Raw genomic sequence first — 5,075 nt, forward strand, 5'->3', positions numbered from 1 at the left:
GCCGGACTCCCCGGCTCTCCGGGGACAGCGGGAGCGGCGCCGGCAGCCCTAGCTGAGCCACTACAGACTGCAGACCGCGGTTGTGCTCTCCCCTGAAACGTGGCTGCAGGATGTAGCAACATGTTTGATGTCTGATCCCTTATATGTCGATGCTTTTTCCTAGAACAGCATTGGAAAAACGATTAGCTCTTAGTGGAGGCCAAAGGTCCAAGATGAGACTAAAACAGACTCCATGAGTTTAATTTGGGGTTCTTCGCTCGAGGGAATTGTGGTTACACTTATGAAAGTAAGAGGGTCACAAGCACTGTCTGGACCTCAGAAGAGGAAACTGTCACAGGCACAATAACGCCAAGTCCTCTTGCACTTCTTGTTATTACCCAATTCCTGAACTCGTGCCTGGGTCCTTCAAAGGCTAATCGCCTGACACTGCTCCCAATGTGAGTTTCTACCATGCAGGTAACTTGTGAGCAGTAGAAAAGAGTATACAATAGGCTTTGTCCAGAATTCAACCCAACCAAATTTTATCCACACTGTTGCATGAACACTGCTAGGTAATAGTTCCAATCCTGCAAACACCGTTTTTCTTTTGCTGGGTCAGAGCAAGAAGTGTCAAGGAGAACCTGGGGCATGTTGCTCCCTCTCCTAGTCTTTGCTTTGCAAACTCGAGATTGGCTTGGGCTCATAACAGGCTTTCTCCAAAGGCTTTGAACCTAAGCAGGTTCTCTAACCCATTTCTAATCCACCCTACTTGTGGGTTGAAGTACTCCCTTGAGGCCACATTCCTAGAGAGACTCCAGCCCTTAGGCGCTTAGTGCCTTACATTTTATGAGAGAGCGCTCCCTAGGGGTCACCAGGTATTATAGATTCAGAGAAATGGGCCCTTTCAGCTTCTTGATAGTGAGAGATAACCTTATAAAATAAGTATATTAAATTATTAACAAAATAATATTAACAATAAAGGCAGATTTATACCAAGTATTTGCATGTATTTGTTCTAATGGATTTAATATTATTTTCTGTATACAGAGTCTTCAATGACAAATGGAGTAGAGAAAGAAATAAAGCAGCCCTTGACAATTAGAGAACAGAAAAGTCTTACGTGGAAATAGCCAAAGAATTGTGGTCATAGTCAGTTTCCTCATCACTAAGACACAGTTCCCAACACCCACCACACAAAGGAGGAGAGATTTTGGTTCACAGCTTGTAGAGGTTTCCATGCATAGTCGGGTGGCTCCGTGGCAGGACAGCATGGCAGGGGAGAGGACAACAGGAACAGCTGCGCCGGTCTTGTTCAAGAAGTAGAGTGGAGGGAGGAGCTGAAGAGAAAGACGAAGGCTCCCAAGTCAAGCCCGCAGTGACCTACCACAGTGACCTACCTCTTCAGACCAGACCCTAACTCCCAACAAGTTAGCTGTCAGCCTCGTAATCACCTTCCCAAAGCCCCGCTTATGAGCATATGAGGCTTTGGGGGACACATGCAGGTAGAAACCACAACAATACTGTTGTAGGACATATAGTTATAGTGAACATAATGTCATTCAAAACATAAAAGGAATAATGTGATTTTCAAATTGGAATGCTTCCTGTGCTGATGAGATTCAGGGTGCAAGAAAGCAGTTTACTGGGAGATGCACGATAAACAGGAAGTTCTAGACAGGCCGGAAATCTGTAAAACGAATGTTTGGAGACTCTGAAGGTTCATTCTTAGGCATTATCAATTTGCTGGGTTCAAAATACACAAGAAAGGCTAAATCAGATCTTTTAAAAAAAATTGCCTTTAGATAGGGAAAAATGAAAGACATCTTTAGAAATTTTAAGCAGATACTATAGTCCTCAAATAATAGGAATTAAGGAGAAGGTAGAAAAATAGTGTGCTAATTTTTGATGATTCTAGTAGATTGCAGAACTCAGTTGCCAACTAATTATTGAGTTCCAAGAAGAGGACAGCAGATAAAGGGACATTGGCAGCAGAAAGAAAAGGTTAATTAGAATAAGAAGGTGCAAAGAAGAGGTGGAAGAAAAGACAGTGTATGCATTGCCACCAAGACTAAGGAAATGTACAGATAACGTATGATTTTAGAGTAAACCCTGTTTGGATATGAGTCTGGCAATCACTGACTTTTAGCTGTTCTTAAATAAGAAATTTGACTTTTTTAAAGCCTCAGCTCTTCTCATTTGAGAAATAAGGATCCCTCCATTGAGGGGTGGATTCTTATTATTTGTTATGGATTTCATGTTGGTGTTTGATATGCTGTGTGAAGAGAATACACCTAAATAGTTGATGGCGGAAGGAGGTATTTTTAAATATATTATCTTTTAAACTACAGGAATATGGACACCTATCTATAACAGGAAAGATTCCAATGTTGGATCAGGAATTTTGGGAAATTAATATACTTCTGTGAGTCCCAGCTTTTTCATAATCGCTTTTCTCAGATTGCTCCAGTGAGTGATAGAGGACCTCAAAGGTCACCTGAGGATCCAAACATCATGTTTCGAGAGCTACATTTTAGTGTGAATTTCTTCTCTGTTCCTATCTTCAGATTCAGGCCCTTTTGGCCTCCCTAAAGGAACATCATTTTTGTCTTCTTGATGATGATGTGAAATCCAGCTGTGGGACCAGTGGTGATGTGAGTCCAGTCCTGGAAGTGCTGTCAGCACTGACTGGGCAGCCCTTTCCAACATCTTCTTCCCTAGAAAATTGACTGCCCTTTTCTCAGCCTCTACTACCTTTCATCTGAGGCTCACTCCTGAACTTCCCTCATTACCTCTGAACATAAGCTGGTGGCCTTAAAGCATGAATCACATATTGGATCTCTACTATTCAAAAGCATCATCCTAGGCACTGTGGAAAGCCAAAGACACGACAGATACTATGAATGACTAAATGACAGCAATGGATTTATCAGAGAATGACATTATAGCAAATAACTAAAAAATCTGTGTCTTGGTACAATAAAAAGTTCACTTCTCACTCATAGACTTTTCAGTATTCACAAGTTTTCACTGTCATTGGCTCCCAGGGACCTTTGACCTGGTGATTTTCCAGAGTCTGGAACCATAAACACCTTCTGGGACCTTCTGAATCCCACTGGCAGATGAAGAAAGAGCACTGTGAATGGTGGAAGCCAGGCCTCAAACTGGCACATTCATGGAGTGATCCAAAACCACAGGGACTTTAAAAATTTAAAAATTGCAGTCAAAGACGTATTGTAGATAATCAACCCCCTTCGATATGCTCCTCTCACTCCACACACACACCATTCTTGCTGCCTTCTGAAAGTCCTCTTTTGTCTTTATGAGGGATCAATACTATAGTGATTGCTGTCACTGAGTGTCATGCAAACAAAAAGCAAGCTAAAAAAAGAAAACCCCAAAAAACAAAAAAACACTAGGATATGTCCTCATCCACCTTGTTCATCAGATATGTCTCTGTGCAGCTTCTGGATCTTCCCCAAAGTCAAAATGATCATGAAAGGTAACTGAATTGATTCAGTATAGCAAGGCAGCCACAACAGCACCGCTGAAGACATCCATGAAAGAGTACTTCCAGAGCTCCTTCAAGAACATGGCAAGAATTATGAGACGTGTGCTCAAAGGGATTGGGAGCATTTTGAGGTAGATTAATGGCAATGTGTCTTTCCATGCAGTAAATTCTTTTTAAAATTTAGACACTCACATTATTGATCACACCTAGCTGTATCCTCTGCTCAGTATTGCATTGGCCAAAGCCTAATGACTTGCAACACCTAATGGAAAATGAGCTGGAGAATGAGGTCTATCTGCATGTCTAGGAGGAAAAGGTTACGAGGCTGATAACCATACCCTTAGTAGTCCCACCTGCAATTAAGATGGTGATAAGGCAAGCATCATGGAGAATCAAGACAGGGAGTTCACATCTTTTGGGAGGTGATAGTAGTTACTTCTCAACTGGGCCCTTAAGAGTCACAAAGATTTCAACTGCTGCACAAAAGGAAGATATAGATTTTATGCTTAGCTTCAACACAACTAAGACAAAGCTGGAAAAGAATGATAGGTACAGATTGAGAATGGCTATAATTTCCAAGTTTAAGAGTTTATTTAGTCTTCATCTGCAGACATTAAGAATCCAGGAAGTTTCTTTCTCAGAAGATATATTAATGAAGATATACTAGCCATCAGGATAAGGTGAATCTGAGAGTAATGTTATATTATCATTAACTATAAATTCACAAAGCAAAATTCCCTTTTTTGAGGGGGCAAAAAAATTATATATTTGACATAACAGAAAAATATATGTGAAATGTCAGGTTTCTGCCTTAGAGACCCTGTCTCTTGGGAGGCAAATGCTATACTGAGGTAACATATGCAGAAAGACTTAACGCACAAAGTTATTTAAACACAGCACATTGTATTGTTAGGTTTAGGACCTTACATGTGACAGCTTTCACTGGTCACACATTACAGTACACACCAAACATGAGTCTACAATCAGGCTCATCTATGGCTCCTAATGTGTTGGAGATTAACCAAAACCTTAAAACAGCTCTGCCATATTTCTACATTTTCTAATGTGGTCAACATTTAAACTTGTTTAATTTCCTTTTAACTCAACTTGCTCCCATCGGAATCACTTTACTATGTGGAGTCACTTTTTGTACAAGATACGAATTTTCAATGTAAGATCTCTGAACATTTTATGGGGCTTTCTACTGATTAAAATAACAATGGTTTTTCTTCTACTTTCCAGTGGTTCCATACCTGAACCACTGAATGACAGGATATGCAAAAGTTTGAGAATCAAATGGAGAAAAGAACAGCATGCAGGACTCCCCTCACACAGTGTCTGTCCAGTTTACACATGAAAATAAGGTGCTGCAGTGAAAATACTGCACTGCACTCATCCATTTTTTCTTGTATGTTTGTGTGAAGAGGCATGTCCTACAATCTCTCTAGGCTTCTATATGAACAATATAGAGTTTGGATGGACCAAACTCTGAACCAAATGCTTTTCAGTTGTCCCCTGGGTCAGTATTTCTAAAGTACAAATCACCTGAGGAAAGCTATACGCCAAAATTTGGCGCTGCTTTTTTTTT

This window comes from Fukomys damarensis, unplaced genomic scaffold (assembly GCF_012274545.1).
Source record: "Fukomys damarensis isolate Sample0158 unplaced genomic scaffold, DMR_v1.0_HiC HiC_scaffold_4, whole genome shotgun sequence".
Lineage (NCBI taxonomy): Eukaryota > Metazoa > Chordata > Mammalia > Rodentia > Bathyergidae > Fukomys > Fukomys damarensis.